Below are 27,500 nucleotides of genomic sequence, written 5' to 3'. Positions count from 1 at the left end.
AGCAACCACGGTTCGCATCTCCTTTCTCCTTACTAATGTCTCCTCCTCCCTTCCTCTCCCTCCTTACCTCCTCCCCTTCCCCCCTCTCTCTCTCTCCGCTCCCTACAGCCCTCTCTCTCGTCTATAGGCAACTCCTTCTCTCCTCCTCCTCCTCCCCTTCTTTCACCCCCCTCTCTCTCTCGCGTCTATAGGCGTCTATCTACCTCCTCTATCGCGTCTATCTACCTCCTCTTTCTCCTCCCTCTTACTTCCTCCTCCCCACGTCCTCCTCTTCCCCCTCCTCTCCCTCTCTCTCGTCTACAGTGAGCTCGTTCTCTATCTACCTCCTCTCTTTCCTCCCTCTTACCTCCTCTCCCCCTCTCGTCTATAGGCAGCTCCTTCTCTATCTACCTCCTCTCTCTCCTCCCTCTTACCTCCTCCTCCTCCCATACACAAAAGCCTCATCCCATTCCTGCTGAAGCTTAACCCATTCGCTGTTTTCGTACCCATCTCTCCCCCATTACCCCCATTTCGACCCATACAACCCACTCCCCATAGCCAAGATCTTACTAACCCATTTCCCTCATTATAAACTATGTGTGTTTATTCTGGCTACCGTCAGGCGATTTTGTTCAGCTGAGGCAGGGAGAAGGCCAGCTGACGTCATGGGGAGTCGAACCTTACGGGGTCTATACTTGAATGCCTCTTTTAGCTTTACTCTTATGTGAACCCTTTCGTACCGGGTGGTACTTTTCTTTTTATTCAAACTGCCGCCATGTGATTTTATTCATCTCCGTGGCACTCCCAACTCGGTGGTAGAGGGAGTTACAGACCTCACTCTCTTTCTCTCTTCCACCACCACAGCCACCCTCTCTCTCTCTCTCTCTCTATCATCACCTCTTCGTTCACCACCACCATCTTTGGTCGAACTCTGCCTACTCCTTCGTTCCTCCTCCCTCCCCCCTCCTCTCTCCTCCCTCCCTCATCCTCTCTCCTCCCTCCCTCGCCTCAAGTGGCCTCCCAGTGCCAGCGGCGGCCTCCCGTGGCACCGTTCCCTTGATCGTTCGATTTAGTGAATATCACTACATCCACTGGGCGGCCATGTCCCGATTCTCAGTGTATTTCGTTCAGACGAGTAAAAAGCAGCAACGACCGCAACAGCACTGTAGGAAAGACGCCAAACGCAGAGTATGGGATCTAGTGTATTTAACGCTCGCCCAGCAGGGCTTCTACAGAAATAACATAGTAGTTTTTTTTTGTTTTTTTTTTTTTTTTAATCTTAAGGCTATCGGGGAGAAACGAACATTAAATTGTTCTAAACACAACTTGAGAAAATTACTTGTTACTTCGTTATCAGAATTGCTACAGGTTTATTTATCGTAAAAAGGTAATTGTTTCGATTGATATTATCAATGATAGATATAAAAACAGACTCAAAACATCTACGTTTCATTGTATGGTTTTCATATTTTAATACCTTAGAATTATTCCAGTCAGCACTGTGGCCAGTATGGAATCTAACAATGGCATTATTCATATTATAAGTTTTCATATCATATTTATGTTCCAATATTATTTCATCGACAAAACGGAAACTTTCATCAATGTCGACCTTTTTGCAACCTGAACATGGGACACAGTAAACACCTGCTTGACGAATATTTTCCCTATTTTTTTTTTATTTTTTTTTATATAAGATTGACAACTGTTACCGAGCTAGTTTTCACGACATTAAAACCAGCCTTGTTTAACAAAGAGGAAATATTCGGTGGTATTCTAAAAAAAATCTTTCCTTATATATATATCCTTGGAAGGGAAAGATTTTTTATTCTTAAGAATACCACCGTAAGAATCTTACGGTGGTATTCTTAAAAGAAAAATTTTCCTTATATATATCTTATGTAAATCCTTGGAAGGGAAAGAATTTTTTTTAAGAATACCAAAGGATTGTCTGCAACTGAGGTACTAGGTAGTATAATCCTTTCTGTACATTCCTCTTTTATTTTTCTTACTCTTTTATGAACAATTTCAGCTTTCTTCTTGGCTTTCAGGATAAAGTAGGATAACATAATCTGCGTTTGTCCTCTTAACTACAGCATTTCGTTCACATTTACAAATAAGAATTATCTGGTAACCCCTTCTGCAAATTGTCGACCTGTTTATAAATACACATACACACACATTATATATACAATATATATATATATATATATATATATATATATATATATATATATATATATATATATCCTTCCCTTTGTTCCTGGAACTATAGTTATCTACCTTGGTACACACACACACACACGCGCACACACACACACACACGCACGCACATGCACACACGCACACACACACGACTCCACAGTTGACAACAATGCACTCTATCCTCCTCAACACTGAGTCCTACGGACTCCATGAGCCTTTACTTACAACCTCTGGCGTATGCGTCACGACACCGCAAACAACCCGCAAGTCCGTTTCGCCGCCGTTGATGCGGCCACCGCTGGGGCGGGTGGCTCCCGCCGCCGCGTGGGGGCTTTTGTGATCCCCTCCTACCCTCCCCCTCTCCCACCTTCCCCCTCTCCCACCCCCTACCGTGCTCCGACAATATAAAGGCAATGTATAATACCACTTGACAATTACGAACATAGAGAATTTAGCAAGCTACTACGGGAAGTCTCATTTGTCATATGTTCGTCTATTTATTTTTATTTGTCTATTTATCTATCTATTATTATTTCTGCGTTCATGTGAATGGTATCGAAACACGAATTGATGAGGATATTCGTAACGTTTTCATTATTCTATTTCCAATACATTATCAAGCATTTGCAACTATGCTATTCTACGTCATTTTTTTTTCATCCAATTTAGCAAACCGGCTCACATGATTGACTTAATGCTGGTTGACGCTAGCCGGCACTAGAACTCACTTATCTTCAAGAAATTTTGATTTCTGGCGCCACAGAAGTTCCTTCAGTGTAGAAACCCTCAGAGGTTCTCATTTAGCTGAATAAAATCGTTTGATTTTTAACCAGAACAAAATATACAAATTAAACGTATACGAACCCTTTCAGTGTGTAACACTGGCTGAATAAAATCACCTGGCGTGTTGTGTGTGTGTCAGTGTGTGTGCGCGCGCGTGTGTGTTTACCTTACTATAGGATACAGGAAAGGAATAAAGATCTTGTGTGTGTGCGTGTGTTGTGTGTGTGTGTGTGTGTGTATGTGTGTGCTGTGTGTGTTTACCTAACCATAGGGTACAGGAAAGGAACAACAGTCTTGTGCGTGCGTGCCTGTGTGTGTGTGTGTGTGTGTGTGTGTGTGTGTGTGTGTGTGTGTGTGTGTGTGTGCGTGCGGTACGAGCGCGGCACGTGCATCCACCGCAACGTGCATTGCCTGGGTCACGTGGCACGCACGGACGTATTCCAGTCCGGCCGTGACGCAAGAGGACGAAAGAGACACAATGCTTAATGTGACGTGACGCAGGCTGTTCCTGTGACGCGTCACGCGGATGCCAACGTGACGGACCAATGAATACGTGACAATGGCTCTCATTCACGACCTACAAATTTTCTTCTGCCTGCCACCAGGCGATTTTATTCACTTTCTATTTCACCCTTCCGTACCGGGTGGTACGATTCCCTTTCTTCAGACGCTTTGCAGTCCACGTACTATATATATATATATATATATATATATATTAATAAATTCTTGACAATTGGAACAACTCACTGGGACTCGAACCTTTGACTATACGTCGGTGAAACAAGTCTACCAACCACGTTGCAGCATGATGAGTAGCGTCTTGTCTTAAAAAAAAAAAAAAAAAAAAAAAAAAAAAAAAAAAAAAAAAAAGGCACAGGCCAGGGTTCGAGTCCCAGTGATAGAGTCGTTTAATCCATATTTCTTAGGGTTTTGCTTGTGCACTCCCTTGGAGTTAACATAAGAACATAAGAATGAAGGAGACTGCAAGAGACCATGAGGCATACACTAGGCAGTTCCATGTCCTAATATTACCACCCCATCCCTAAAGTTGTCTAACCGTTTCTTAACCCATTCAACTCCGATGACAAGATGTCTTGTCATTTGGTCAAATAAAACAAAAAATCATAAAACACCAAAATGTTTGATCAAACACCAGAAAAATATGACGTCAATCCTCGCTTCGCTCGCAGCGAAGCGAGGATTGACGTCATATTTTTCTGGTGTTTGATCAAACATTTTGGTGTTTTATGATTTTTTGTTTTATTTGACCAAATGACAAGACATCTTGTCATCGGAGTTGAATGGGTTAAAACAACTGACAATTTCAGCGCTCAGTTCATGGTTCCATTCGTTGACCACCCTATTAAACCAATTCTTGCCTATTTCCTTCTTAAATCTCAAATTGTCCAATTTAAATCCATTACTGCGAGTCCTGCCCTGTTGTCTTAATATGATGACCTTTGCGTCACCCTTGTGTGGGGGAAACCCGCCTCAGTGAATGTGGTTCCCGTTTTCTATGACTGTGGTTGAACGTTCTCAACCCACGAGACGCTACGTGGAAGAAATGTCTCGACGGTGGCTCCGGCCGAAGGTTCTCTCAATCTACATGTAACCTTTCAACGTACAAAGAATACTCTTAATACATTTTCCCTTTCTAGTACACTTTCTTCACCATTTCCGATCTCGGTACTCTCTGTAGTTAAGGTTGGTAGTCCATCACGCTAACATCTGGCCATAGGGACCCCATAGCACCCCAGGTTCAGGAGCACTGACATCAAGTAACATGTGACAATGATAAAAGCTCTCCAAAATTCGAAATTCCCCAATATTCAGAAAGATATTTCCGAAATCTGGAGAGTTCTAGATTAATATATATTTTTAATGATCCGAATAATAGATACCTGAATTTCAGATATATCAAACAGAAATAACAATATGTACAACCCTGACACACACACACACACACACACACACACAGATATTATACCTACAATACAAATTTATAAACCTACATAAATGTACATATACCAAAGGCTTTTCCCCCTTACACGGGAGGTAGCCATTCATAAATTCATAAACCTACTTCAACAAAATTGTTTAAAAATGTGTAAAAATTTACACAAAACACAAATACATACCATAAAAATTTACCTTAATCTTGACGCGATTGTGTTGATGTTCGACTAAATAAAATCACCTGCCGGCAGCCAGAAAAATATATACAAATGACCACCACCGTCTACTGATGAACTGAAACGAGTTTTCGATATTTACCCTAGAGACGTGCACACATGGAAGCCGCGGCCCCTAACTGAGCATATTATACGTTGGCCCACTTTCTTTGATCTAAGTGGTACAGGCCACACAAAGTTAATATTAAAACTGCTTAAAGACATAAAGAGAGAGGTGGAGAGGGGGAGAGGGAGGGAGGAAGAGGGAGAGAGAGGGAGAGAGAGGGACAGCGGGAGAGGGAGAGGGAGAGGGAGAGAGAGAGAAAACAAACTTTATTTCAAAAGCTTTTATGCTTTTGAAATTAAGTTTGCAGAGATAAAGCGAATGAAAAAGAGATCGACAATGAGGGAGAGAGAGAAAGCGAGAGAGAGAGAGAGAGAGAGAGAGAGAGAGAGAGAGAGAGAGAGAGAGAGAATGACAAACATAGTTGTCTCTCCGGATGGGGATGACAGGTGATAATGGACATGGAACTGCCTAATATGGGCCTCATGGTCTCTTGCAATCTCCTTTATTCTTATCTCCTTATCTATGACCTACAATAACCCTTACTAGATTATACATGAAAAAATCTGGCAACAATCACACCAATGGTGACAATGGTGATAAAGGTGGGCGGGATTCGAACTCGAACCGCTAGAGTAGCGGTTGCGAAACGCTACTACTGCGCCGTCGAAGTGTGTGTGTGTGTGTGTGTGTGTGTGTGTGTGTGTGTGTGTGTGTGTGTGTGTGTATGTGTGGGTACGTGTATGTGTGTGTGTGTGTGTGTGTGTGTGTGTGTGTGTGTGTGTGTGTGTGTGTGTGTGTGTGTGTGGTAATGCTAGGGTAGCTGTGGGTGATGATGATAGTAATGATATTGGTCATGATTACTGGTGATGATAATGATAACTAAAATGATGATAATTATCATGAGGTTATGATAGTGACGATGTTGAAGGTCATGATTATGATGGTATTATTAGTGTTGCTCATTATGACGATAATGATAGTGACGACATTACTGATTATGTTAATAAAACGATACCCATGATGATAGTGATGATGGTGAAGCTGGCAAGAGGAGAATGGAATGCGTGGGGGGGAAGAAGAAGAAGAAGAAAAAAAAAAAAAAAAAAAAAGAGGAAGTGTGGAGTGGAGGAAATACCACCGTCCTTCCGTACCGGGTGGGACGTTTCCTTTGCCGCCAGGCGATTTTATTCACCTCGGGGGGCATCCCCAACTCCAATTGCTATCATTTCCCCGTGAAAACCCGTTTAAGTTAACCTAACTTAACCAAGTTAACCTAAACTAACTCACCTAGGGTATAAACTACCCGTGTTACCACTTTCCATGACTACATAAGTTCTCTTCGAACTCATCGTTGTTCTTCCGAGAACAGCGGAAGAACAAAAACGAACGAACAAAGGATGAAGAACTCTCTCTATCTCTCTCTTTGTGTGTGTGTGTGTGTGTGTGTGTGTGTGTGTGTGTGTGTGTGTGTGTGTGTGTGTGTGTGTGTGTGAAATATATGGTGGTTATGGCAATCGTTTTCAAATCAAGATAAGAAAAAAAGACGAAAAAATAAATAAAGAAGAAACAGGAGAATATGAGGAGGAAGAAGAGGAAGAAGAAGAGGAATTACAAGAAGAAGAAGAATAATTAAAAGATGAAGAAAAGAAGAGGACGAAGAATAACAAGCATCAGCATAAGAGGAGGAGGAGGAGGAGGAGGAGGAGGAGGAGGAGGAAATAGAAGACAAAGAAGAAACTAGGCGGGAAGGGGAGGGGGAGGGGGAGGGGGAAGGGGGTGTGATGGCATTTAGATTATGACAAAGACCTTATCCCTTCTGCAGGAACACGTGATGGGCAACGATGCGGTGGACGCTACAGAAGACGAAGAGGTTGCGACGGGGGCCGCGGCAGTGTGTGTGTGTGTGTGTGTGTGTGTGTGTGTGTGTGTGTGTGTGTGTGTGTGTGTGTGTGTGTGTGTGTGTGTGTGTGTGTGTGTGTGTGTGTGTGTGTGTGTGTGTGTGATTCACCTTGGTCTTTGGATCACGTGTTGGACTCGTGATCGACAGCTGTTTCCCTCCCGGAAGAGAGCTCAGGGCTCGTATGACCGATCTATGGGTAATGCTGTGACCTTACACGCAAACACACACCCAACTCCCCGCCCACGAGAGTTGGAGTGACGACTCGAAGCGCAGTGATACTGAAATTATTTCAGCCCTAGGCAGGATTCGAACCCGGACCGCCGTAGTGGCAGCCGGGGATTCTACCAACCGCGCCAACGAGTGTGTGTGTGGGGGGGGGGGAAGCTTGAACAATAAGAACGATTCCAATGAAAGTCATGGGAGTCAATACAAAGTACGTTAACAAGACGAGACTACCATCGCGTCGCGTCGGTTCTTCTTCCTGATGATTCCTCATCTGGTGCCACGCGGAGGCACTATGCCGCCCCTCGCTGTAGACAATGTGGCACCCACCGCCAACCACACACACACACACACACACACACACACACACACACACACACACACACACACGGTTCGACGGCGCAGTAGTAGCGTTCAGCAACCGCTACTCTATCGGTCCGAGTTCGAATCCCGCCCAAGGCTGAAATAATTTCGGTATCACTGCGCTGCGAGCCGTTACTTCAACTCTCGTGGGTGGGGAATTGGGTGTGTGTGCGTGCGTGTAAGGTCACAGCATTACCCATACATCGGTCATATATGAGCTCTGAGTTCTCATACGGAAGGGTAATAGCTTTCGATCACAAGTCCAACACGTGATCCAAGACCATGGTGATTCACACACACACACACACACACATATACACATGAGACAAGTCACATTATTAGCCTCATATTTGGATAACAGGAGTACAGAGTTCTCATACGAATGGGTAATAGCCGTCCATCACGAGTCCAACACGTGATCCAAAATAACGGTGAATATCACATACACACACACATGGTCCAAGACCATGGTGAATCACTCACTCACTCACACACACACACACACACGGCACGCGTATATACACCCCGCTGAGACAACCGACAACATACATTAGCAGCATCATGATTCGAAGACGCTGGGTGCCACGAGCCTCTCTGTGTACACCACTAGTTAACACCAATGTACACCACTAACACCAGTGTCACCACAAACATCACTAAGCAAACTATACCAAAAAGAAGTGACGTCACTACATCGCGAATACTAACTCAAAAGTTAACCTGTAACAACACTACAGCTAGATGCCACTAACAAGTAGATGCCACCACTAAGAATGCAAACACCATTTGAGCCTTGTGGAAAGAAAGAGGAGAAAAAAAAATATATATATATATATATATATATATATATATATATATATGTGTGTGTGTGTGTGTGTGTGTGTGTGTATTTCCTTGTATGCTGTGTCGCCAGGCGATTATATTCATCTCCGTGGACACCCCACACCCAACCATCTCTCCTCGATAACACTCGTTCGAGCTTACACACACACACATGATAATTGGAAATTAAGGGTATGAACCTAGTTGGAACTGTACATGAGGCTATGTATGATAAATTGGAAAATAGGCGACGGGACCCAACGAGTGTTGTTCCTTTCCTGTATACTAAATTATGTAAATACACATGAACACACACACACACACACACACACACACATATATATACATATATATATATATATATATATATATATATAATCGCGCCCCAACACACACAAACACTCAGAGTAAATTATATTTAACTATTAACATAACTAATTGCACACGAATTGGCAATGTCATTATGTTAACTGTAGTTCCTGTTGACCTTTTCCGTACCTGATGGTACTTTTCCCGTTCGTACTGTCAGCCGCCAGGCGATTTTATTCAGTTACGTGGCTTCCCCTCGACCCCATTCACTCCGCTGAAACACTTGATATATTCTATTCTGGCAGACATCAATTTTATTCAGCTGACGAAAGGGACATTCGGGAAAAAAAATCGATGTAGAAATATTCACGTCTTTAATTTTCCCTTAACTGAATAAAATTGTTTGGCATTAGCCAGAATAAACTATGAAGTCGACCAGAAGAGTCATTTGGTAGACTACCTAAGAATTTCTTATTGTTATTATTTTCTTTTCTTCGATCTCGTTAAGGACAAACAGGTCTTCTGTTGCTATGGCAACCCATTGTAAAGCCCTTACCATACATACGCTCCTCGAGTTCGTTCGTTCAAGTAGAAACCATTTCGTTTACATTTTTTTTCGATTTTCCAAACGTCAAATCACCTTTGCGTTATATATTGAAAAGCTGAATGACGAACTAGAGAAGTTAAACCTATACGGATATTAGACAGTGTTGAATTGTAGACTTAGTGAAGTCTAGAATACCGTAAGCGAAGTCGTATTCCAACTTTTCAAATTCACAACATTTGACGAGAATGTTTAATGTGTGACGATGTTTTTACCCGTTGATCTCTTGACTATGATGAATCCCTTTTACAATTTCAATCTAACCTACGCCAGACTATCCTATTCAGTTGAAGGAAGACTCCCAATGCACTGCGTAACCATTGTATTCTCCCATTACTAAACTTTTTTTTTTTTTTTAAATAAAATTAATCTCCTTTACTACCGGGTTATACTGGAATGAATAAAGTATACTATTATTAACTCTAAGGTTGTAACTATCATCACCTCATCACAACTCCAGTCACTATCTCACCGCCACAGCTACCACCACCGCTGACACCAGTGTTGTAAACTGATGCGCTCTGGGGGTCGGCGTAAGGTAATACTACGCATAGCGCACACACGCCCTCGCACGCACAACACACACACACACACACACATACACACACACACACACAGAGGCATAATGCTTACATATCCCCCACACCATATACCCCACCTGGTTCCCTCTCCTTCTCTCCCCCCCCCTCTCTCTCTCTCACCCGCACACACACAAAGACGTGGAGAAACACATTCCTATGTAAATGCACGTCGTCCTCCCCGTTTCTCTCATGCAAACAGACGCATCGGTAGCAATCCACACAAAGCACATAGACACATCCTCTTCTCACTTACACGCACACACACACACACACACACACACACACACACACACACACACATACACACGCGCGCACAGTACACTTGGCTGCTAAGTTCGTGAACTTGGCAATGGCTTCCACAATGCAAATAAAACTTTTGCTGCTCAGAAATAAAACAGACTTAAAAAAAAAATGTGTAAAGAGAAAATACATGCGGATTCAGAACGTCTGCCACTGACTGTACACCCATTAGCATACACACACACGCACACAAAATCCTACCGAAATCCCGATTAAATGGACACAACATTTATATATGCGGGAAATGCCTCGCTCCTAACTGTCCTCATGCATACTGTGTAGACGCGGTCTCTGTACCGCCCAGGCAATCTTGCTCACATAGGAAATGGCACCCTCCACCCGCCTAAACCAACATTTAGAGTAAATAAATACACAAACAAATAACTAAATTAATTAATTTGTGTGTGTGTGTGTGTGTGTGTGTGTGTGTGTGTGTGTGTGTGTGTGTGTGTGTGCGTGTGTGTGTGAGGGTATCTTATATCACCAGCTAGGCGGAGGAGATGAGGAGATGGAGGTGGAATTGGAGATGGAATAGAAGAGGAGTAAAAGAAGAAGTAGAAAATAATAAGTAGAAGAAGGAGTAGGATAAAGATTAGGAAGTGAAGGAGAAAGGGAAGTCAGAGAAGCAGAAAGAGGAGGAGAAGGAGGAGGAGAAGCAGAAAGAGGAGGAGGAGAAGGGCGAGAAGGAGGAGGACGAGGAGGAGGAGGAGGAAGAGGAGGACGAGGAGGAGGAGGAGGAGGACGAGGAGGAAGAGGAGCAGCATGGGGAGGGGGAGAGTCAGTCACCAGTAGTCAACAGTTCTTATGTGAAAAGTTGAGTCCAAAGAGCCTCAGTATACTTGATCTTGAGGAGTCTGGTAGGAAGACATGGAAGACCTCTTGTGCCACCCCTCCATCCCCTCCTGGAATCTTCCCACAGACTGGCACCCAATGGCACCGGTCCGTGCCACGTTGAGAGGCACAGTGCCTCAGCTGTGACGGTGCCACCGCTCTGAGGGGAAGGGGAGGAGATGAGGGGAGGGGGAGGAGATGAGGTGAAGAGATAGGGGAAGGGGAGAAGAGGGGAGATGGGGAATGGGGAGGAGATGAGGTGAGGAGACAGGAGAAGGGGAGGAGATAGGGGAGGGGGAGGAGATGAGGGGAGGAGAGGGAGGGAGTGGAGATCAAAGGAGGAGGAGGAGATGAGTTGTGGGGGAAGAGAGGGAGAGAGTGGAGATGAAGAGAGGAGATGAGGGGAGGGGAAGGAGATGAGGGGAGGAGAGATGAGGAGAGGAGGAAGAGATGAGGGGGGGAGGAGGCTGTGAAGAAAAAAAGCGCATGAGAGCGCGCGCGCACACACACACACACACACAATCACAAGCAGACCAATTTGCAAAGTAAAATACACTTGGAGAAACATGCACAGTCAATTAGTGTCAGTGAACCAGGGAGAGTAAACACTTCGTGAGCTCGGTCACAAAAGAAAGAAAGAAAAAAGAAAGAAAGAAAGGAAGAAAAAAAAAAAATCAAATAAAAATGAAATAAATAGATAAAATAGAATAAAATAAAATAAACAAAATAAAATAAATAAACACACAAAGGAGTACCGCGCGACATGCCCACAGCCTATCACGACCCGTCAACACAGCTATGCCTCGCTGCACTGCCCTTGACCTGGGCAATGTGCCGGGAGTAAGGGAGGACCCATCATCCACAAGGTGGGGCGATGAGATCTGATTGATTGTGTGCGTTAGCTGGGCTATCCCGGTTATAAGTGGGAAAAGGCTTTTGGTATGAATGTAAACATTCCACGCTTGTATCGAAGAAGCAAATATAACGTCTGAGACCTGGGGAACGTTTATACGGAAAATGAGACAAAATTAACAAAATACACACCACACATAGGTCAAACGATGTATTCAATGAACTGCAATAACAAAGTAAATTGACAGATCTATCACTCCATGATATGTTTTGAAACAAGAAAAATAATTATGATAATAAATAAATAAAATAGAAAATTAAATATAAATGATGATCATCAACGTAAAAAACAAAATAGATAGACACACGGGTGATAAAGAAAATGAAAACGGAAATATATATTATATATATATATATATATATATATATATATATATAATACACATTACACAACAGTGTTCACTCAATGAACTCCTGCACCGCAAACTGAACCAAAAGGGTTTCCCATAATGAATCCCAGCGCTTCTATCCTTGGAGACGATATCGCGTTAGAGAGTTGGTGAAAGGGATTTACGGAGGATAGATCGGATGGATAGAAGGTAAAAAAAATATATATAATATTTTTTCCTTGCGTGGACCCAAAAAAAAAAAAAAAAAAAAAAAAAGTCAAAGCCTATCACCCTTCCGTACCTGGTGGCCCTTTTCCTTTGATTCTGACTGCCGCCAGGTGACTTTATTCACATCCATGGCGGCACACACTCGGTAGAATGAGGGTCAATAAGCAAAGCATGAGATGCGTAACACATTTCAGACACGTTGAAGTCACATACACACACACACACACACACACACACACACAAACACACAATTGATAGGTCATACGAGCTCTGAGCCTTTTTCCGGGAGGGAAATAGCTGTCGATCACGATTCCAACACGTGATCCAAAGACCAAGGTGAATACACACACACACACACAATTCTCTTTCACTCTCTGATTAGACACGGCCTAAAGCCCCAGTCACGCTATCACGATTCTCGTCAAATGTTGTGAATTTGAAAAGCTGGAAGACGACTTCGCTGACAGTACTATAGACTTCACTTAGTCTACAACTCAACAATGTGTCTAATATTCGTATTTTAGGTATAACTTCTTTTACTTCGTCATTCAACTTCTCAATATGTGACGCAAAGGTAATATGACATTTGGAGATTAAATAATAATAATAATAAACAAGTAAAAAAAGTAAACGAAGTCGTTTCTACTCAAACGAACGAAGTCGAGTAGTGTATGTGTGATCGGGTCTTAATACTATATATTGGACTATAGGTACTTAGTATTACAGAATAGCAATAACAATACAGGGGCAGCACTGAAAGATCCATGTTGGTGGTAGACGGGGGGGGGGGGTTGGTTGGCAAATAATACGCAAAAAATATCATATCAATATACTATCAATAATGTTGATCACGCACGCACGCACACTCACACACATTTAAGCGTATCCGTAAAGGCAATTTAACAGAACCAGTATCACTGTCGTATAATTCTGCGACAAACAAAAACATTAAGGCAAAGTAATGTACACTTTGTTGCAATATCATTGCACGTGCGCGCGCACACAATGAAACATACACACACGCATACTTATAAATGTGTGTACGCACGCACACACACACAGTTCGAAGGTGCAGTGGCACCGCTCTCGACCGCTAATCCAGCGATCTATGTTCAATTCAGGCCCAGGGTCGAAAAATAACCTCACTGTATTGCGAGCCGGCACTCCAACTGGTGGACAAGGAGTTGTGTATGGGTGCGCGCGCGCGCGCGCGTGTGTGTCTGTGTGCGTGTGTGCATGGATCGGGCCATCCAGGAGGGTAATAGCTGTCGATCAAGAGTCCAACACGTGATCCAAGACACACACACACACACACACACACATTTACACGACTCGATGGCGCGGTTGGTAGAGTTCCCGGTTGCCACTACGGCGGTCCGGGTTCGAATCCAGCCCAGGGCTGAAATAATTTCAGTATCGCTGCACTGCGAGTCGTTACTCCAACTCTCGTGGGCGGGGAGTTGGGTGTGTGTGTGTGTGTGCGTGTAAGGTCACAGCATTACCCATAGATCGGTCATATATGAGCTCTGAGCTCTCTTCCGGGAGGGAAATAGCTGTCGATCACGAGTCCAACACGTGATCCAAGACCACGGTGAATCGTGAATCACACACGCATACACACGTAAAACGCATCTAGAATACATCTAAAATATAAAACAAAATATTATTGAGCTATTTGACCGAGTGATGAGGGTAATCACGACCTCGCCTATACTTAATCCTGTAACATAAACCATAATTACGTAAATATATCTAAATGAACGCAGCTGGAACGAAATAGGCCTATTGCAATTTATATTTGTACCCACACACTTTGAATGAACACATAAAACCTTTAATAATAATAAAAAAATATCATTAAAAATATATACATATCAATCAAAAAATAATTTACAAGTTCCTTGTGGTACAGGTGGTTGTCAAACAATAGATATATTTTTTTTATTCTTACTATTATTATTTTACTATTATCATTATTACTATTACTATTCTCATTGTTATTATTACCATTACTTGGTGCATTGTGAAATGCGCACGCGTAACACCTAACTTTAAAACAATGGGAATTAATTTTTTGAAGATTTTTTTTTTAAGATTTAATCTCAAGGTTAACCTTTGCCACCAATTTTCCTCTAGATCACACCTGCTTTGAAATGCTCCCACTGGACCATGGCCCCAAAGCAACCGGCATCAGTCCTTGGATCCTACCATTGGAATGATGCTTGTCTTGGGTGAGTTGGTGTGGAATTTCTGTATCTCCTAGGAGGAAGTGGAGGGGATGAAGAGGTAAGAAAGAGGAAGAGAAAGATGAAGAATGAAGAGAAAGGGGAGAAAGAGGAGAAATAGGAGAAATAGGAGAAAGGGGAGAGGAAAGAGGAGAAAGAGGAAGGGGAAAGAAGTTGAAAGATGAGAAAGAAGAGGAGAAAGAGGAGGTGAAAAAGGAAGAGTCAAAGGAGGAGGAGAAGGAGGAGAAGGAGGAGGAGGAGGAGGAGGAGGAGGAGAAGGAGGAGGAGGAAGAGGAGTAGGAGAAGGGATGTAGTCACCCATTATCACTTAAACAATATGTGACAGGTACTCATCATTGGTCTCAAACAGACAGGAAAATAGGCAAATATTAACTAGATATTATACATTACAGCATATCATCATTGTTTATACTAAATCTGAACACAATGAACTGTACTACATGGAATCACATACACATTAAATTTATTCCATTCACTAACTACAATCGGCAAATTTTTTCTTGATAAAAAATATAATAATTTTTTCTCACATAGCTTGCGGACATTGCATCTCATCTGGCTAGTATTCAGCCGAGAAAGTGAACTAGGAGTTTAGTGGTCGCAACCTTCTCAACCCTCTTAACCTAATGGTACAGGTAACTAAAGAAATTTTTCTAGCAAAAGCAGCAAAACAATCAAGTGTCCTTATAAAAAAAAAAAGTACTCACAAATATACTCACAAAGAGTGAGTACTTTTTTGGGAAACACTGTATGTTTATATATATAGAGTATATATTCATATATGTTTATACATATACACAGTACAATACTGTATGATGTATATGTATACATGTGTGTCTTTCTATGTATATATATATCTATATATATACAAATACAGTGTTCCAAAGACTTCTTAGGACACATTTGATTTAGCTCAAGGGTCATTTTAGGGTTGAAGGAATTAATCAAATATAAAAGAAATTTTCATACTAATCCATGAAGGCTTCTGCTGAAGAATGTGGTGGCAAGGTTAACCACATACTTAGCAATGACACTTAAAAATTGCTCACCTTGACATTTGTTTGATCAACAACCCATTTTATGGTTTCTTTCCATGAAATGCCAAGAGACTTCCATTTAATATTTTTTTCTCTTTTTGGTTAGCGAAATTCTTGGGAGATGAATAATAAAAGACAGAAATCAATATATATTCTTATATCATGTCTTGAGGATTTTACCTGGTGGAACGTAACAACACAGCCAGGTATGGCTAATGGGTATTTAGGTTACAAATGACTGCGAAAGTCCATTTTCCTTGACATATCAGGCTTCACTTATATGATGGCATAAAAGACACGTTGGTATGTGAGACACTCATTTCAGCAACGTTTAATAAACAACTTTTAAACATATGTGAAAAATTTTGGTTCCAGTTATATGCAAGGTCTTCATAAACGTTTTCATACTCGATTAATTAATCTAAAATCTTTTTCATCCGCTAATTTCCGAGCCTCAAAAATAATAATCCCTCTGGTTGAAGCTGCTTCATCTATTTGTATTTCTTTGGTTGACCATCTTATGAATATGTAAACATGATCATTACAAGGGAAGTGTAATCAATCTGTTTCTCTTGCAAGAGACCCACAGACTCCAAGAAACATACAGCAGTGACATATTTGGTAGATGAAAGGAAGATGAATAAAGTAGATTATGCACAGAAAAAAAAAAAAAAAAAAAAAAAAAAAAAAAAAGATTTGCCATTGACTCTATCGCTGAACTGAGTTACTAAAAAGACAATGAATACATATACAATAGTTTTCTCTATTCAGACTCTATAAGATTAAAAACTTGCTAATAGAAGAAAAAAGAATACTGTATATCAGAATATCTAATAGGGCATCAGGTACATGGCATTTTCTACATTTTAGAGTCCCTCTCTAAAGACAGGTTATCCACCACATATGAAATTCCAATATACAGAAATGCAAAGGAATGATAAGGAAAAGTGAGGACAATTTTCTCTATATGAATGGCATGCGCCTCAATAGTATGAAAAGAAGTATGAAAAAACTATCAAAATACTGTACATAACCACAGCTCATCTCATTTCAATACATGTATACAAATCATCTAATTATCAATATATAAAGTAAGGTACATATCCCTTTTGTATATACTGGATTTCCTGCATTGGAGATTTCCAAATTTTAGAGATTCTGAATAAAGAAATATTTGTACATATTTGTGTATCTTTTGGACCTATAATACCATCATGTTTGTATATAACTACTTGAACTTAAGGCCAGAAAATTTGTAATATATAAAGTACACAATACAATACAGAATTATGTCAATTCATTACATGGAAAATACAAAATGTAGTATACACTCAGCCTTCCATTTAACACATCTCCATTCACTGGATTTCAGATGCAATGGACGGAAACCAGAAGCAACAAATGTACAAAATCTAGAGATCTGAATGTCTTATCATATAAAAAAAATTCCCACATTAAAACAGACATTGAGTGCTGATTCCAGAAATGACTGCTGGCATGTACGGTAGTTCAAACTCTCAATGTTTACACTCACAGTGAGCTGATCAAAATTTTCACTTGAATTTCAATGAACATCTTACCATTATCATGATTTAATATTGAGATTGTACAGTTATTGTATAACCATAACATCTGAGATCTGAATGTGTACATGTTTTTGTATGGACTTAGCACTAAGAATAATTGATTGTACTAAAATACACCAATTGAGCATTTATACTTGGAAACCAAAATCCTTCCCCTACAGCATCACTTTGGATTAATAATCAGAGAGTTCTAAACAGGAATCCTTGAACCCAGCTTTTATATCAACAACACACAAACACAACCAATAAAATACAACACTAAAGACTGAAACATTTTACTTATCACTTACAATAACTTAATAGCAGTTCTCCATAATATCTCATACAAAAACACATATACACTCAGGCACTCAATACTCACCCAGAAAGAAAAACAGCAAAGAAACTATTCTCAACACAAACAAGAATTGTTGTAGTACACCTATACTCAAGTCATCAATCAATCAATTCACCAGTCTGCCATTTGTTGTCCACTGTTGGACAAAGACCTTTCCCAAACTCTTCCATGAGCCACATAATTCCACCAACTTCTGCCATACCAGAAGAGGCTGGACGACCACATTGTGAACAGCTGCCCAGGATGTAACACTTCACCCCATACCATACAACACATAATGGAAGACTGCATTATACACAATCATGCACGCAAACAACACAACATACACTCTATAAAGGATTTGTGGGAAAACCCAGTTTCGGCTGTGGCATTCCTTGGGGAGACGGGACTGCTCGGACAGACAGTCTAGGGAACGACAACAACAACAACAACCTCTGCCATACTACTTCTGCAAACTTCTTAATCTTATCTATCCATCTTCTGCTTGGTCACCCTTTTCTCCCATCTTATGTTTTATCCAAAACATACTTGCTCCATTTACCATCCTCCTTTCTGTCTACTTCTGCCCAATTCCACTTCAACTCCTTTACTACCCCTGCAATATCTTTCATTCCTGTCTGCACTCACCCAAATTCCCCTCTTCCTGTCTTTCAACATTATTCTCAACATAGAGCTCTCCATTCTCTACACATTTCAACCACTGTATATTCATTTTTGTCAATTTTCAATTCTCATATCTATACATCATGGCTGACATTATACAGTGAACACCACCCCACGCTAAAACAGTACCAACACAGAATCAGTCTGGCACCAAAGACCAATTGTCCCAGATACACCCACAAAACAAGTGGACACAAAGCACCTGATACTACACAGTACTATGCTCTCTCCAGACAAAATTACAAAATCTATTCACTGAGTGACATATGGGCTAAACCAGAGGCCACATTCAGTTTTCTGGGGTCCCATTTCTCCTGCAAAAGAGAGATGGAGCAACAGACTAATTTGTCATAATCATAAGATCCCGATATATACAGTTTTCGTATCATGATATCTGCTGCCTTGAGTTTCACTGACTGGAAACACCACATTCCTACATTGGCAAGAGTCCTCAGATCCTCCCATAGATCTCTCTGGAAAGAAAATCTGGACAGCTGTCCATGCTGTATAAGCGTGGAACTTTTTCTACTTCACCAGCTTCTAGTAGTCATAAAAAATGGGAGCAGTCATCAGTTGTCTGGTCACCTTGAGTGACATGGCAGAGAAAATAGAGCTGGAGTGTATGCAATCATTATCTGTCCTTATGGTGGAGGTAATTTGTAGATCAAGAGAAGCAAATACATGTCTTGGGGGATTAAAGTGTTATGAGAAATGATATTTGGAAATGGATGCAAAGAGGAGATTGTATGAAGGGTTGATTGTGTCAATGGCATTTTTTGGGGCACAGACTTGGAATTTGAGAGAGGCAGAGAGGAAAAGTTTAAATGTGTTTCAGATGACATGTATGAGAAGTATGGTAGGGGTTACTAGACTGGATAGAGTGAGAAATGAGGAGGTGAGGAAGAGAGCGGGAGTGGAAAAGGAGACAGCAAATAGGGCTGTAATTGGGATGGTTTGGACACATGAAAAGAATGAGTGATGAAAGACTAGTAAAAGAGGTGTGGAAAGCAGAGGTGGAGGGAGTGAACATGAGGGGACGAGTGAGGATGAGATAGATGGATGGATGGGGTGATGAGAAAGGGGAGAATGTCTGTTGAGCAAGGAAGAGAGGAGGCAGGAGATAGGGATGAGTGGAGAGTGACTTTGTATAGATGATACTGTTATGTAAGGAAGTGATATTTTGACACAGCCCAAAAGGGTTTCTCTCAATCTTCTCTTTTTTTGCATGAAGGGACGGATGGGGAGGGGGGTTGCCGATTAAGTGAAGTGGCCTTGCTGTGGATGTACGGATCTTGCTATATTGTTTCTGACCCAGGAAAGTGGGCGGGATACATGAGGAGCTAAGATGAGAGGGGAATGGGTGTAAGTACATGCCTTTGACTTTGGCTACCTCCATTATACAGTGAGACCTCTCATTAATGGACGTTAATTAGCTGTGTTTGCAGTGTTTTCGGTGCTGTTGTTTAGTGCGTGCAATCACTATGCCACCCAAAAACCACTCCAAATCAACGGACACCGTTACCCCCCTTTTAGTCCGTTAATGAGAGGTAGTACTGTATGGGGGAAAATCTCTCTGTATACAGTTAGATTAACTGTATGTATGTATGAGTTATAGCCCCCTTCTTCCTGTGATCTTGCCCTCTATTCCATCACCCTTTTGCTACGCCTCCACTCCACCCTTTGTATAAAATATTTTGCAATAACAGTCGCTTAAGATTCACTGACTGAAATAACAGCTTTATTGTAAACAGGAATACTCATAAGACCTAAGACCATAGATTCCTCTGGGTAGAAACTTTAGAATACATTCTCTGGGTAATCTTTAAAATCTAATCTGTGTTGTAGTCAAGCATTATCAACTAAATGGGCATTAAAAAAAAAAAAAAAAAAAAAAAAAAAAAAAAAAATATATATATATATATATATATATATATATATATATATATAATAATAATAATAATAATAATAATAATGAAGAATAAATCGATAAAGTAAAATACCAACCCACAACTTCAATAGTCAAGTTACCACAATATTTAAAAAAAAATTCCCACCACCACTTTACCTACTCCCAAGTGACTAAACTCTTATTGATTATATTGTGAACAGTCACATGTGCATTGTTGTTCCCCACAGCTGTACTTGTGTTGCAGTAATTCAAAGTTAACGTCTTGCAATTTTGCACAGCTGTCATGAGTATGAAAAGATTTTAATCTATTGAACTTCTGTGTGCCTTAATACTTGCATGTATGAAAAATTAGATGATTTACATGCGCGTGCCGGCCCATTAAAGAGTCTACTTTGTTTGTTAACTTCGCCCATTTTGCTGCATTTCACAACTTTTGTACTTATGTGACATCACTCTAGGTCAGCAATTCTCAAACATTTTGACACTACCTTCCATACAACAACCCTATAAACATGATGCCTCCTTCCAACCCACCATACATCCTCAAAATAACTCCATACATGCATTTACAGAACAACAACTAATCCATGGGGAAAATCAAACACAAAAATTCCTGTGGCTAAGAGAAAATACAGCGACTTCCATTGGAAAGTATGAATCTCTGGTAAATTATTTTCTCACTACTCATGGCATAGTGTACACTTCATATATCCCCTAGAAATCTTATATAACCTTTTCTCCATAAAAAAAGTTTAGTAACTATTTCTTGCACCACAGACAATCCTCATGCATTCGAAGACCCCTTTCATCCCATCCATCTATCTCATCCTTGAACTTCCTCTCAAGTTGTTGTCATTCCCTAGACCAGCGTTTCTCAACCAGGGTTCCACAAAAGGTCCCTATGGGTTCTGCAAGAACAAGTGAGATAAGCTAATGCACTTTTGAGTTTTTATTTAATTTTATATACTTACATACATACATATATATACCAAGGCTTTTTCCCCCTTCCAAGGGAGGTAGCCAAAAAGGGAAAGACATAAAAATACTCCCACCCATTTCATCCCTAAATACACTCCACCCCCCTCCCACCCTCCCTCTCATCTGAGCACCTCCTGGATGACGGGTCATCCCTGCACCCTGCCCACCGCCCTGGGTCAGAAGCAGTGTCGCAAGACACAGTACATCCACAGCAAGGCCGCTTCATTTAATCGGCGACCCCCCCTCTCCGTCCCCCCTTGCATATAAGGAGAGGACGGGGAGAAATCCCTTCGGGCTGCGTCAAAATTTACTCACACATACTACCCCACCCCCCACCCCCCGCCCATTCCTCCTCATGCAATCACAACATCATCCATATACAACCATTCTCCACTCACCTCTGTCTTCCGTCCTCAACAGACATTCCCCTCTTCCCCAAAGCCCCCTTCACCCCATCCATCCACCTCATCCTAGGACGTCCCCTCATGTTCACTCCCTCCACATCTGCCTTCCATACCTCTTTTACTAGTCTTTCTTCACTCATTCTTTCCATGTGTCCAAACCATCCTAATATTCTTTCATCAACCCTATCTCCCAAATCCTTTTTCACCCCTGTTCTCCTCCTCACCTCCTCATTTCTCACTCTATCCAGCCTAGTAACCCCTACCATACTTCTCAGACACCTCATCTCAAACACATTCAAACTCCTTCTCTCTTCTTCTCTTATGTTCCACGTTTCTGCCCCATACAGTGCTGTTGGCACAATCACTCCTTCATACAGTCTCCTCTTCGCATCCATTCCCAAATGTCTATTCCTCATTACACTCTTTAATCCGCCAAGGCATTTACTCGCTTCTCTCAATCTACATTCTACCTCCACCTTCACTCCACCTTTTCCTGCTACACTTGCACCCAAGTATCTAAAACTATCCACTTCCTCCAGTCGCTCTCCCTTAATGTTCACTTCCAGTCTACTGCCACTTTCACCCCTTGTACATTTCATCACCTTACTTTTACCCACATTTATCTTTAGCTTTCTTCTATCACATACTCTCCCAAACTCTGCCACCAGCTTCCTCAATCCCTCCTCTGACCCTGCCACAAGCGCAGTGTCGTCCGCAAACAACAGCTGGCTCACCTCCCACTTTTCTCCATTTTCTTTAACCATCTCCAATCCCTGACCCACTACCCTAGCATTCACCTCTCGCACCACCCCATCCATGTATAAGTTGAACAGCCAGGGCGACATAACGCATCCTTGACGAAGTCCCACCTTTACTTCAAACCACTCACTCTCTCCATTTCTAATCCTGACACAAGCTCTACTACTCTCATAAAAACTCTTGACAGCTCCCAAAAGCTTTCCTCCTATCCCATAAATCTGCATAACCTCCCACAGTGCCTTTCTGTCTACCCTATCATAAGCCTTTTCCAGATCCATAAAAGCCCAAAAAACATCCTTCCCCTTTCCTATAGCTTTCTCACATATCTGTCTTACCACAAAGATCTGATCTACACAACCTCTACCTGTCCTAAAACCACACTGTTCCTCACCAATTACTCCTTCTGTTCCTCTCCTAATCCTCTCAATTAAGATCCTCCCATAAGCCTTCCCTACTACACTTAATATAACTAAATACACATGACATATTCTTGGTTATTGTAATAATGTAATATAGACATCATCCTATCTACCCTATTATTATGATGAAAATAAAATGAGAAAGATACGGTGTATATGTTTTTTTGTTTTTTTTTTGTGCAGGGGTTCCTTGAGACATGCAATTTATCTTAAAGGTTATGCAAGGGTAAAAAAGGTTGAGAAACACTGCCCTAGACTATCTGGTCAAGCAGTCTCACTCTCAAGTTTGTTACATTGGCTTTTGTTTTCCACACTATAGTGTATATGCTTATCAACTGTTCTTACTAATCCCAGATACATGATAATTATTTACAAATAATAAATTTTGTGGAATAGTGATCAAAGTGACATGTAATTTTCATTGCAGAGCTATGGTTTTGGACAATTTTACTTTTGTTCATTATAAACAGGTTAGGTTTAGTTTTGGCAAATATTGGGTGGGATTTCCAAAACTTTGCATCTCTTATCACTGCCACAGAGCTATGGTGTTGGAAAAGCCACATGGCATTATTCATGTTTCTAGATGAATTCCTCCCATCAACTGCCAGTGATAATATCCTAATATATATTTTTCACTAAATAAATCAAACCAAATCAATGGAAATAAATGTTCAAAATTATACAATCGATATTATTTGTTGGAGACTGCCATTCTATTTTTTTTTTTTATTATTCAAGGATGTTATTATCTTTTTTTTTTACAAAATCTACTTTTCCAAAGAAATAAACTTCAATCATTGTAATCATTCCATGATAGTTCACCAAAAAACAGCTAATTCACTGCATCTCAGATTTGACATAAAACATGCATACAAATATCTGGTAAATATATTCTCCCATACAAGGAATATAACCACCATAGATCCGATGAAGCCATAAATATGTAAAACTGTATATTTATGAATACTATGCATCCCTAAAGCTAATGTAAGTTCTTTTTACTATTCTGTCAATCTAGCCTTTGTCTTAAATTTCTTGTGTTTCACTGTGTGCACTGAATCTTATATTATTAGCTCATGGCAATTTTTGTTCAGAATATATAAAAATTCGGGAAAAATCTTTCATAAGTAAAAAGTACACATTCTTCTGTGCATACCATACAAGGATTTTTTTTTAAATGACCTATTTCTCTTATGAAACTTATTCTCAACATAAGATTCAAACAAGCTAATAGACATAATTTTTATAGCAAAACACATAGCACTTCATCTGAAGGGTAGAACAGACGTGCCGAATTGGTGTAGAGTGGAGGACACAATTGACAAAACGTCAAAAATAACTTGCCAAGAACATACCATCCTCAAGGATACATAGTATCCCTAAACATGGAATTATACCGATTTATTGATTTGTTGTATTAGTCTGCTGAGGTTGCATGCCTTGCATAAAAAAAAAAACCTATATACATATAAATACATCAGTTTCTATAACTTACACATGAACTGGTCTATTTACAAGCTCCAAGTTCTCATCCAGAAGGGTTATACTTGTTGCACGCGATCCAAGACCATGTTGAATCACAGAGCACTATACCCGGTATATCAGTCAATCTTGTAATTCAAATCTACTCAGTACAAGAGAATAATATAAGGAGGTATAAATGCTTCAGAATATTTTTCTGCATTATTAGTAAACAAATATAGACTAATCAACCAAAATAAGCATTCTTTCCCTATTAGGCCTAATGGTACCCACCAACAAAGAGCTTATAATAATTTATTTATCACTTTTATAATTTAAACACGTACCATATATTCATGTCTTTTCTAAGGTAGTAGTGGGTATGTAATAAGCTGCCTGACCTAGTAACTTGTAAAGCTATGGCATCTATATACAGATTTGGGCACGCTGCCAATTGAAGAGATTTATCACTAAATCTCTCCTTCTTGATTAAGCTCCTAAATCCTACTGCAGTAATAGCAATAATTCCTCTCATCCTGAGGATACATTGTTTACAGCATCGGCATTTAATGTGCACTACTCTTCAACCTTAGTTCGTTCTGTTCATTGTACCACTCAACCTCGACTTATGGGGTTCAGCCACTCCCCCCAACAACTTCATACTCACTGCTCTCTGACAAGTCAACTCCATGAGCTAAAATAGTAGTAAGTACTCACCTCTCTCTGTAGGCTAAGGAAGCATCCTCTTCTGCCTTGATACAAGTCTTTTAAGTAAAATAATATTTTTTATTCTCCTCCGAGTACCACAATCCACTGTAAAACCACAACACTAACAGGTAAGTTCTGAAACTACATAAAAACAATAAACAAACAATATTTTCAATACCTTTCTTTAGTAATTTGCATTTTATTAAATATTTGCGATATAAAATGTTCTACTGAATAAAATACATTAAGAATATTGGTAAAGCTGAATTACTTTTACAAAAGAAAATAAATGACTCTATTATTGGAATGCTGAAATGAATGAAATATGACATGAAACGGTCTATTTTCCCCAATATCAACTGTTCAAGTAAGAATTAAATAGAATATTTTGATATACCGAGTAAAGTTATTTGGTTACATAAACTGAATTACGAAATAATGATAAATGATATTTCAATCTTTCAGAATTTACGTTTTCTATGATAATCTTAGCTCCTTCAAAGAGAATGGAGTTTCTAAGAATTATTTTTCCCTCTTTTTTTCAGTCGTATAGCGTACCTATTCAGTTATCAACAAATACACAACTATCAAATGAGAACTACATTTAACAAATTATTTAAAAAATAACTATCTATATTTGTACTATGTCATGTAGGCACCAATATATTCATGCGTATTCAAAACAAACCACTGACTTGTAATTATCATTTTGTCTATAAAATGTATTTAGTTATCATTACGTGACAGCTAAATCGAGTATGTACATTATATTCTTTCGAACTTGAATTGGATTCAGAGGTGATGTGACAAACTTTCAATTCAATTAAACTGAAACTTAGCAAATGTGACTTAGCTAATGTGTGATGGGTGACTTAGCTAATGTGTATGTGTAGCGGTTGTAATATGATGTAATGTAACATAATGTGTAATTTATAACTGCGTATTAACCTACACACATTCTCTAGCGCAGTAAGCAACACACGCCAATACGTCGAGCTTACCTAATCGAGAAACAGTTAGGAAATAAGAAGCAAGTTTTTTGCCGTGATCCCCCACCCCTAGGACTTGTTAGCCAGTTATTGGACCAGTCTTACGTGTCTGTCATAACGAGTTTTAACAGAGGCTAATGAGGGTAATTTATATATTTGTATTAAGTCCACCGCCTCCCTCGTCCTCCTATCCTGGAGAGTCTGCATCCCAAATCGCTGGCACCTATCTTCGTATTCCAGGTTGGATAGTTCTGGTACCAATTTGGTAGCCCTTCTCTGCACTTTGTCAAGGGTCTGAATATCTTCCACCATGTATGGAGACCATGCTTGTACCACATAATCGAAGAGTGGCCTGACCAAAGAACGATAGAGTGGCACCAGGATTTCTCTATTGAGGATGGTGAAGTTTCTCTTTATGATACCAAGGCGACTGTTTGTCTTGGCAGCAACCATTACTACATGAGCAGACGACTTGAGGTCACTCGAGATCGTTATTCCTAGGTCCTTCTCTTATGTTGATTTGTTTAGTACTAAACCCCTAATTCTGTTTTCCGCCTGCTGATTCCTGTGGCCCAATATGCATCGATTTGCATTTGTCTGTACTAAATGTTAGCAGCCATTTGTCATTCCATCTATCCAGGCGTTCCATATCTCTCCGAAGAAATGGTGTTGTAGATTTTCGCATCATCCGCAAATAGGCTTACTGAGGACTCCAGATTGTTGACCAGGCCACTGATGTACACCAGAAAGAGACAAGGCCCCAACACACTACCTTGGGGGACACCGCTCATGACTGATAACCTTCCTGATATTGAGTCTCGGATTGATACTTGATGCATTCTCCCTGACAGGAAACCTTTAATTCAATTCCTGTTGCTTGTAATTTGATCATTAATCTTCCATGTGATACTTTGTCAAACGCTTTCCCACAATCTAAATAATGAACGTCAACACTCTGCCCACTGTCGACAGCATTAATAAGATCGTCCAAGTAGCGCAGCTCCTCTTTTTCCTGAACCCATGCTGCGCATCCGTGATCAAGTTGTTATTGGACAGGTGTTTAACAATTACTTCCCGAATGATACTCTCCAACGGCTTTATTACGATACTTATCAGTGGTACAGGGCGGTAATTAAGTGGGTCAACTCTGTTGCCCTCCTTGTGTATAGGAGAGATGTTGGCCATTCTCCAATCACTGGGGACCACACCAGAGTCTATAGAGGACTGGAATAGGCCAAGGAATGGTTCCCAAAGTATATCTGAGCATGCCCTGAGGACTACAGGTGATATATTGTCAGGCCCCGGTGACTTGTCCTCCTTGAGTCCCTGTAGTCGGCTCTCCAAATCCTCTCTAGTTACTATAACATTGGTAACCTTGGGGCCCTGGAAGACGAGTTC

The 27,500-nt window shown here is 40.6% G+C and overlaps 1 protein-coding gene across 1 annotated transcript in view; it reads right to left on the bottom strand.

The window, feature by feature from the left end:
* smg (sterile alpha motif domain containing protein 4 smaug) overlaps window positions 1–25,252 on the bottom strand; it is a 588,244-nt gene extending 562,992 nt beyond the window's left edge. Inside the window, exon 1 of the mRNA XM_076210541.1 lies at window positions 25,123–25,252. The gene's annotated coding sequence lies outside the window, so the exon portion shown is untranslated. The remainder of the gene's footprint in view (window positions 1–25,122) is intronic.
* Between the last annotated feature and the right edge of the window lie 2,248 nt (window positions 25,253–27,500).

Source organism: Oratosquilla oratoria, chromosome 27 (genome assembly GCF_046742065.1).
Source record: "Oratosquilla oratoria isolate Oo_2021 chromosome 27, ASM4674206v1, whole genome shotgun sequence".
In the NCBI taxonomy this organism is placed as follows: Eukaryota; Metazoa; Arthropoda; class Malacostraca; order Stomatopoda; family Squillidae; genus Oratosquilla; species Oratosquilla oratoria.
The sequence above is the reverse complement of the archived record's forward strand: the minus strand, read 5'-3'. Positions and strand labels throughout refer to the sequence as shown.